General features: G+C 43.4%; 1 non-coding gene across 1 annotated transcript; it reads right to left on the bottom strand.

Moving 5' to 3' along the window:
- Positions 1 to 7063: 7063 nt before the first annotated feature.
- LOC144801108 (small nucleolar RNA SNORA3/SNORA45 family) lies at positions 7064 to 7171 on the bottom strand. The gene has a single exon (XR_013604984.1). It is a non-coding gene; the product is annotated as a small nucleolar RNA SNORA3/SNORA45 family (small nucleolar RNA).
- Between the last annotated feature and the right edge of the window lie 2920 nt (positions 7172 to 10091).

Genomic DNA, 10091 nt, shown 5'->3' with positions numbered 1-10091 from the left:
GGCCCTGAATGGACTTACATTGTTCTTGAAGAATTTGAAAATCTAGAAATAAGTGATGAAAGTGACGAATGACGAATTGATTGCTGATCAGACAGATGGAGAAGTGAGACCCACTTGAAATTTTCCCAGGGTAGAAGACTGTGTGAAAGTTACAAAGAGGGGTTAAAATCTCCTTAGTCAGAAATGGCTGATCGTACTGTTAATGGAAGACCGAAAAGAAACTGCTTGAAAACATGCTGTAAAATATGCACATGTAGTATAGCGATAGTACTCATGGTATGGTTAGGACTGACAATAGCTATTCCTTTCATAATGAGTAGAGACATGCAGAATGATACTAATAAGCCACAAACGTCAGATACACCTAGAAGGATAGATACACAAGAAAAGGCACTTAGCATTAAACAAAAGAAGTTAGATTCAGAAGCATCAGATGAGGAAGGACTAAATTATATCGGGATTAGTAACATAACTCACTTAAATGTATTTGCAAACTTATTAGTACACTGTGTAGAAGCTATGGAAATAGAAGATTGCTATGTTTGTATGAAATTACCTACTTCAGTAGCCAAAGGTGTTACCTACCACCATTTACCACTAACATATGGTATTTCATGTAGAATTTTAGCTAGTCTATTCTATAAGAAAGGACCTTTGCAGTATTACTATTCTAATTCAGATGTGATATTTTCTGAACTTCCTACACGTAGTAACCTGAATCCTGTACATACTAAGCGTGATGTAACATGTTATATGGGTGAATATTTTCTAACTATACGTACAATAGATATAGCTGAAGCACACAAGAATAATTTAACATGCTTATTACAAGAAAAAGAGAAAATATTTTTGAATATGGTTGAGAAAAGGAGAGAGAGTTTTCAAAGAAAAGCAAATGACAAGAATCATAAAATTCCTAAATGGGCTGAGAATATAGGGTCCACCCCTAATGGCATGACACATGCTGCTATGTTGCTGGATTTCGAAAAGAAAGGAAAGATCTGTCTCAATAGGGAAATAACTAGTTATTATAACAATATATTCATTGGTTTCAGTGAACGTGAACACAATTATAAGGTAATTGGGGGTTGGGGTTTCAAAGATGGAACTGAACCTGTGTTTCCTTGAATTTATTTTATATGCGGAAACAAGGCTTATTACAAATTGCCAGATAATTGGTATGGGAGCTGTTATTTTGGAATAGTCTTCCCAAAGATATATCATGTAAATAAAATCACTGGAAACAGTGAAGAAACTAATGGATTAATACATAGCAAATGAGCTAGTTTTGGAGAAATAGTAGGTGATATATTTAGTGCATTGATACCTACAGTGGGAGTGGCTCTGAATACACAAAGAATTTGCAAATTGTCAACAGTAGTGGATCGTATTTTCAACTGACACTGCTGGAGGGTTCTTGATGGTCAATACCGAATTGGTTGCGATCAGATCAATGGTTTTACAAAATCGACTTGCTCTTGATACATTATTAGCAAAAGAGGGCAGAGTCTATAGAATGTTGAAAGCGCAACATTGTTGCACTTACATACCTGACAAGAGTGTTGAAATTAAAGGGTATGTAAGAAATATTACACATTTGGAAAAAGAGCTTAAACCACTGGAGGTTGATAGTACATGGAAGAAACTGACTGGTGGTCTCTCTTCAATGGGTAGTTGGATTTCTAACGTAGGGAAAAGTTTTGTAGGTAGAATACTGATGCCAATGGTGGGAATAGGCCTACTGATTTTAGGGATAATAGTATGTTGCAAATGTCGTAAACATGGAAAGAGATATACATCAATGAAAGAGGGAAGAAAAGAAATTGCAAAGAAATAGAGCTTGAAGAATGAAATGGGAAAATTTATAAGAAAATGAAAACTTTTCATTTAAATAATGATAAAAATCCTAGAACAAAGATTGAAGCAATTGAGTTGGGTGAATTGTGAAAGTTGGCATATGTTTTATTAATTGGTGATGATATAAAATATCATCAAAGAAGGGATTGATAGAGCAAGGATTCGCACGTAACGCGACTTGCTTGTATTCAGTCCACTCGACATAACGTTAATAAACTAATCAACATGTTTGTATTACTAATATCGCATTACACGACATCCGAGGGAATCTTGCAAATGTGCTTTTACTAACTATAATCCGCTAGCATTAAAATGGCTGCTGCTACGCGGGATTTTCTACTGCGCATGTGTCTGTCATACTCATGTGACATGACGTACTCTTTGCTTTGGGGGGAAACTTTCGCTTTTGCGTACTAGAATTAAAAAGGCTGATCTGTGTTACAGCATGCATGAAGCTTGCACTGCTGCTTTTGCTAAGCTGTTCGTTCTGCTTAACATTAACGCAATAGTTAAATATAAAGTAATGGGAATAGAGTAGAGATAAGTGGTATACAGGGCATTCTTTTAATCTGTGTTATTAAACTGTTTATTTTCTATTCTTACATGTAAATCAATTTTGGGCCTGATGCCTGTCGCTGAACTCCATATTGAAACCTTTGAGCCAGAGTCTAAAATCCATCGAGTCATGGCATTGAATGAGCACCAGCGACAGTCTTGACCAAGATGCGCCTGGGAACCTCACCTCCTGAACTTTACGAAGGAAACAGAATTCTAATATGAACTAAAATGTAACAAATAATAGAACATTCATTGTTGGGTGGAATAAAGATGTCTTGTGAAAAAAAAATTGATGGGTGGGAACGAAAATTCAAATATGAGATGCAGAAAGTTTCAATTTGGTATGGTGTGATGACCTCTCCTCATTCCTTGTCCTATCGAAATTGGGGATCCTTACACTTGCAACATTGGGGGGGTGGTACACTGACCTGGAAAATAGTATAACTAGGATAGGCTTAGCTAGTTAATTTGTCCGACTTGTCCGAATAGCTGACCTGTCACTGACCCAACGCACTCAATAGGTGACCAAGAGCAAAGGGCTGCGGAGCACTCTGTCAGAAGAATCGATAAACCAATCGGGGTTCTGGGAGCTGAAGTGCTGGCGAAGCACTTTGTAGGAGAAATCGATAACCCAATCGGTGTTCTGGCTCTTAGCTGCAGAGAGGGAGTAGCGCAGGCGTTGCAACTTAACTGCGGGTGCCAGTCTTAACCTTTGGTGGTCCTGTCCTGATCCAGTTCTGCTTTACCTGTCGTGATTCTGATCCGCACCTGCTAGCCTACTGGAGACTGCAACTTTCAGGGTTCTGTTCTTTATACTGACCTGTGGCCAGGGTTAGTTATTCACACCATTCTAGGTAAATATAAAATTCATGTGGGTTCGTCATTGATTTGTTCCTTCTTTTACCCTTCCAAATCGCTACATGTTTTTATTGCTGCTTGTTTGCATTTCATGTTCCTTCTCTTTACCCTTCCTACTGTTAAAGTTTGACATGTTCCCTTTTTACCCTCCCTTTTGTTAAATGCCTAAACATTTTGAATCGTATTTCATGTTCCTTTTCTTTACCCACCTGTGACCGATGCACTGGGGGGGGTTTAGGTGGAAATGAGCGATTGACCACTTAAGGTTCTTCGTATATGCTTCTTTATTTCTTTTCAAGGTAACGATAACCAAAAGTCTTAACACCCGTCTTCTGGGCGATTGGTAAACAACAACCAAACTAAAAAAAAAATGATGGAGGGTAGCGTAGGCAGATGTCCTTTCTGGCTTCCTTTCCCGACTTCAGGCGCTCTCGTCTGGGCTTCGTGGGAACTCTCCACCAAAGATAGAAAGAAAGAAATAAGCCCCAGGGTTACTGCTTTGTTTCTGGGTTCCAAGTATGAAAGAGGAGGGAGGGGAGTGAGGGGATCACCAGGGACTATCACTGGTGTCTTGACACAATAAAATCAAAGCGGTGGAAGTGCTAGGCTTTGTAAGCGTGCTCGGTGAGTAGAAAGAAGTGAAACCACCACACGCAAACAGTCCCATAACCACCCTCAACCACCCCTACCCAGTCCCACCCTGTGAAAAGGCAATTCTACGGATCCGGTCCCGTGCCTTGTTTAGCCACACTTCTCCAGAAGTGCGGCAGGGCGACTCGTATTGTCGGTGGCCTCCAGGCTTGTTGACTCCGCTGGGCTGGCCGTCTTCTTCGTCCTCCTTCTTCCTGGGCTCGCTGTCGGGAAGGCTGCTCGGCTCCGGCTTCTCTACTCCCAATCCTCCTCTGGCTTTCGCGCCTTCTTCTTCCTGGTGGTGAAGTATGTACGCCTCCTCCATCCGGATTGGTTGAGTGACGCTGATGTCAAGGCTGAGGTTTCCACCCCCGGGAAAATCAGGCGGCGTTAAAGGGGCCATAGGCATCCTGTTCACGGGGCAGAAAGGAACAGCTGTTAAAGTCCTCGCCCTGCTCTTTCTCTGGATAGACAGGACCCCCGTGACACCACCCTATTGCTAAATGATTGAAAATACGTTAATACATCTTTTGCATAGTTACATTTTGATTCTGATCTTCATAATTGAAATTCTTTTGGTGTTTAATCTTTAGATCATGACCATTTAAGAAACTTAGATAAAGAGTTAAAACGTTCCTGAGTCTGTGGTTATTATATGAGTGCAATGTTAATTTTCGCTGCCTATTTTCAAACTAACTCCCTGATCCAATAGGTTTACAGGTACCAGCAACAAGGGCTGGTAAGTTAATGGTACAGGACCTAGTAGGGAAAAATATCTGGTAGTAAAGCAAAGGTTACCTGATTAAATTATATGTTTATTGTATATGGGCCCAGGTGAGTATGGTAAAAATATAGTCAGGTGACCTGCGCGCTCTATCAAATGTGTATTTATTTTTGTAGCAATAGTGGCATGCTGCGCTTTAGATAAATGTGTTTAAAAGTAAATTGCGCCATACTGCGATTGCTATGATAGTTAATTGTGTATGAGTTAACAATTGAAGTGTGCACTGATGGCTAGTGGTGTGTGTGCCTGTAGAAATTGTGCACTGATGGCTGGTGGTGTGTGTGCCTGGTGGAAATAAACACTACCGGCTGGTGGTGTGTGTGCCTGGTGGAAGCGTGCACTGATGGCTGGTGGTGTGTATGCCTGGTGAAAGCGTGAAGTGACAGCTGGTGTTGTGTGCTTGGTGAAAGTGTGCACTGACAGCTGGTGGTGTTTGTGTACGTGGTGAAAGCATGCACTGATGGCTGGTGATGTGTGTGTGCCTGGTGAAAGCATGCACTGACGTCTGGTGGTTTGTCCCTGGTGAAAGCGTGCACTGACGTCTGGTGGTGTGTGCCTGGTGGAAGCGTGCACTGAAAGCTGGTGGTGTTTGTGCCCGGTGAAAGTGTGAACTGACGGCTGGTGGGGTTTTTGCCCAGTGAAAGTGTGCACTGACGACTGATGGTGTCTGTGCCTGGTGAAAGTGTGCACTGATGGTGTGGTTGTGTGTGGTTGTGTGTGGGGTTGTATGTGTGGTTGTGTGTGTGGTTGTGGTTGTGTGTGTGTTGGGTGTTTGTGGTTGTGTGTGTGGTTGTGTGTGTGTGGTTGTTGTTGTGTGTGTGGTTGTGTGGTTTTGTGTGGTTGTGTGTGTGTGGTGTTGTGTATAGTTGTATGTGTGGTTGTGTGTGGTTGTGATTGTGTGGTTGTGTGTTTGTGTGTGTGGTTGTGTGTGTGTGTGGTTGTGTGTGTCTGGTTGTGTGTAAATGTAAATGTATTGCGACTTATATAGCGCACGTATCACCCGAAGGCATCAAGGCGCTTGCCTTGGAAACCCGTCCTGGCTTTTCCCTGTGAGATAACCCCTACTGGGTATCCCCAGGGTGAAAGCCAGGCATCCCGCAGCGGGTGGGCCGCCATAGTGGAGATTAAGCAACTATTGCCCAGAGTTGCAGCGTGGGACCCCATGATTAGAATAGGCACCGAGGCGAGAATTATCGAGTCCGTGGACATTTTTGGGCTCAGGACCCTGCCGCGTCGGGAATTGAACCCTGGTCCCAGGCCAAACCTCTGCATCAGGGTCTGCCGCTCTAATCAGTGAGCCACACTCCTCCACCTCCTGTGTGGTTGTGTGTGTGTGGTTGTGTGTGTGTGTGGTCGTGTGTGTGGTTGGGTTTGTGGTTGCGTGTGTGTGGTTGTGTGTGTGTGGTTGTGTGTGTGGTTGTGTGTGTGGTTTTGTGTGAGTGGGTGTGTTTGTGGTTGGGTTTGTGGTTGTGTGTGTGGTTGTGTGTGTGTGGTTGTGTGTGTGGTTGTGTGTGGTTGTGTGTGTGGTTTTGTGTGTGTGTGTGTGGTTGTGTGTGTGTGGTTGTGTGTGGGGGTGTGGTTGTGTGTGTGTGTGTGTGTGTGTGGTTTTGTACATGTGTGGGTGTGTGTGGTTGTGTTTGTGGTTGGGTGTGTGGTTGTGTGTGTGGTTGTGTGTGTGTGGTACTGGTTGTGTGTGTGGTGGTGTGTGGGGTTGTGTGTGTGTGTGTGTGTGTGTGTGTGTGTGTGTGGTTGTGGTTGTGTGTGTGGTTGTGTGTGGTTGTGTGTGTGGGTGCAGTTGTGTGTGGTTGTGTGTGTGGTTGTGGTTGTGTGTGTGGTTGTGGTTGTGTGTGTGGTTGTGGTTGTGGTTTTGTGTGAGTGGGTGTGTTTGTGGTTGGGTTTGTGGTTGTGTGTGTGGTTGTGTGTGTGTGGTTGTGTGTGTGGTTGTGTGTGGTTGTGTGTGTGGTTTTGTGTGTGTGTGTGTGGTTGTGTGTGTGTGGTTGTGTGTGGGGGTGTGGTTGTGTGTGTGTGTGTGTGTGTGTGTGGTTTTGTACATGTGTGGGTGTGTGTGGTTGTGTTTGTGGTTGGGTGTGTGGTTGTGTGTGTGGTTGTGTGTGTGGTACTGGTTGTGTGTGTGGTGGTGTTTGTGGTTGGGTGTGTGGTTGTGTGTGGGGTTGTGTGTGTGGTTGTGTGTGGGGTTGTGTGTGTGGTTGTGTGTGTGTGTGTGTGTGTGTGGTTGTGTGAGTGGTTGTGTGTGTGTGGTTGTGTGTGTGGTTGTGGGTGTTGTTGATGTGTGTGGTTGTGTGTGTGGTTGTGTGGTTATGGGTGTGGTTGTGTGTGTGGGTGTGGTTGTGTGTGTGTTTGTGTGTGTGGTTGTGGTTATGTGTGTGGTTGTCGGTGTGTGTGAATAAAGATCAGCGTTTGTTCTCCAAAAGCTCTAGCACACCAAGACAATGAACAGTGTCAAGATGAGACTCTAGCCTCGGTGTAAGATACACTATACAGTTTAATACAAAATGTAAACTGCACCTCAATCACGTTTGATTTTATAAACGGATTAACTAAATTGTTTATATATTTAAATACTTGAGTAAAAATAAAATTAAAACAGAATCTTGAACCTACTGGGTGAAACTTAAAAATGAACAAGGAACAAAGAAAGAAAGCATACAGATGTGAAATATTAGAGGATATTAAAAAATCTTGATTGAATTGGTTGTTATGATCAAAAGGTTCTTTAATATTGCAAAATGAAAACTAGGTAGTAACATTGGAATGCCCACATCCATCAATGGAGCACTCCTTTATGGTTCAAATAAATGTACTTAGGTCTCACTAATCCAGCGCGCATGCGCTGTCAGCGAGACATTTAGTAAGCCGCTTTTGGAAGTGCTTCCCAAGCGGCGAAAGCGGTGAGCAGCTTACAAAAAAAGTTGTCTTTAAGTGCCAATGAACAGCACTCCATCACCACGTTTCGTGGGGTTTGATACTCCCAGTCATCCGTGAAGAGAACATCCTCAATGATTGCCAGCGTTTCATTGTGGGGCAAGCTGGTGTACAGACTTTCCACATCACAGCTAATTAACAGCTGTGTATTGGGATCAAAAGACACTTCCTCCAGTAGATTTAACACATCCTTGGTATCTCTAAGGTAAGTTGATGTTTTTTGTACCAAGGGTCTCAGAAATGCGTCCGCAAATCTAGAGACTGGTTCAAGGACCGACCCGATCCCCGATACGATAGGTCTTCCTGGGGGATTCTCCAGGTCCTTGTGAATCTTCGGTAAGATGTACAGATAGGGGGTTCTAGGGTTCTTTTGACATAAAAACTCCCCTTCTTTATTGGTAATCCAGTTATGGGACAGTGCCTCTTCAACCATCGTTTTGATTTTGGTAGCTATTCTCTCCGTGGGGTTTGTTGGTAGGATCTCATAGTTCCTTTCATCTTGGAGTAACCTAGCACATTCTCTGTCATATTGTTCTTTATTCAGCAACACAGTGGCCCCGCCCTTATCCGCTGGTTTTATGACCACTTCTTTTTTGTTACTCAATTCACGAAGTGCTTGTCGTTCACTGTTAGAAACATTCTGAAAGACTCTTTTCTGATTGGGATCAAGGGCTTCAAGATCCTTCATGACAGCCTTCTCGAAAGTCAGAAGTTCGATGGGAAGAGTGTTGTTCATAGGCGTGAAGGTGGAACGTGGCCTTAACCCTGTGTCGCCTTGTTCATAGTTGTCTTGTTTGTCTTTGAAAAAGACCTGCAATTTGATTCTCCTTATGAATTCCTGGACCTCTTTACACAAGTGGAACTTGTCCATGTTAGCCGTAGGAACATATCCTAGACCCTTTTCAAGTACACTTAGCTGTGAGGCAGATAGCTCTGTGCCTGTTAGGTTTACAACTAAGCTCATTTCTGGTTCTTTGATGCCCCTGTCATACTCCTTGTCGACACTCTCGGGGTCCCTTCTTCTTCGGTTTCCCAGTGTACGGAGTTGCCTCTCCGGTTCCTCCCTTTGTTCTGTCCTCGGCGTGACCCTAAAAAAGGAGCCGGATTTTCAAAATACCCGTAATCTTGTTGGTATCCCCATGGCGGGAAAGGGCCGTTGGGGTGTTGAAAAGGTGGTGGGCCATATTGTTGGGGAGGGTACATCATTTGCTGGGGGTAGCTGTTCCATCCCCGCATGCCACGTTGATTAGGTCGTCGGAAGTTTCTTCGTGTGCCCTGGTACCTTGGGCTTTTGTTGCCACTTGAATTGGAGCTGCTTGATCCTGCTTCTGACGAATCATCGTTTGAAACATTATCACTCGATGGTTTGTAGTTGTCTTTGATGTAGGGGTAGATTCTTTCTTTGCTCCACCTACTGGTGTCTTTTTTGAGTTTCTCATATTTGCTATCTTTGAGGTTCGTTTCAAAATCATTCAGTGTTTTATTCAGCTCATCCAGATATTTCTTAAGATTGGCTGGGGATTCATAGCTTTTCAGACGTATTTCGATAGCTTGTATTTCTACTTTCAGATCACTCGCTAGTCTGCTTGCCGTCTTGATGATCAAGACGATCCAGTCTCGTGTGCATCTCCACGAAATCTTAGACCAATCAATTTTGAAAGTCTTGTCTTCCAGAAATATGAATGGTTCATTACGAACCACAAGACCAGCTGGAGCAGTGTTAACCTTAAGATACTCGGACATGAGTAACCCATGGATGGCAGTTTTAATTTGGGTTCTCCTCAGTTCTTCCAGTTCATCCCAGTCACTATTCTTAGTGGTGGGGCATCCGGAATTCAACCCTTCAAAGGTTCCTAAGGTGGCCATTAGATTGGAAATCTCATCCTCAGTAAATGCAAGGCCTAGGTCGGCCATTTTCCTGCCAAATCAACGGAAACTCCTCTATCCTCCCTATGTGAAAAACCTCGGAGTGCAGAATCACAAAGTGATGTGGGTAGTTGAATCCTTGTTGCCTTCCGCAGCTGCGCGCTGCCAGTAATTCCAAAACACAGGAGGAAGTAAAGAGGTGTTGATAGAATCACCCTCCAGTCAGATATGCACAAACAAATGGATTCTATCAATGTGTATTCGCTAGAGATTTATTTTTATATTGTGGTTCTGTGAATAGTAGGATGATTGACTCTCTCTTAGGGTGGTAAAGATGAGAGCACAATGTGCTTGTTAAAATACCCCTCACACACTAAAAAAATCCAATAGTGTCATGCTTCATCATTGGGGTCTTCCCGTCCCTCTACGGGGCGGGGCGTGCTTCGACCTGACGAACTACGCGGGAGCACTAGTGATGTGACAAGGCTATATGATAGTGCAGAGTGGTAAGTGTCAGTGAAGTGTAGGGACCTAATAATGTGTGGGATAAAAAAAAAAAGCTAAAAATCCTCTGGCTAGTGGAAAAAACAGGTCA

The sequence above is a fragment of the Lissotriton helveticus genome, chromosome 12 (genome assembly GCF_964261635.1).
Source record: "Lissotriton helveticus chromosome 12, aLisHel1.1, whole genome shotgun sequence".
Classification (NCBI taxonomy): domain Eukaryota; kingdom Metazoa; phylum Chordata; class Amphibia; order Caudata; family Salamandridae; genus Lissotriton; species Lissotriton helveticus.
The sequence above is the reverse complement of the archived record's forward strand: the minus strand, read 5'-3'. Positions and strand labels throughout refer to the sequence as shown.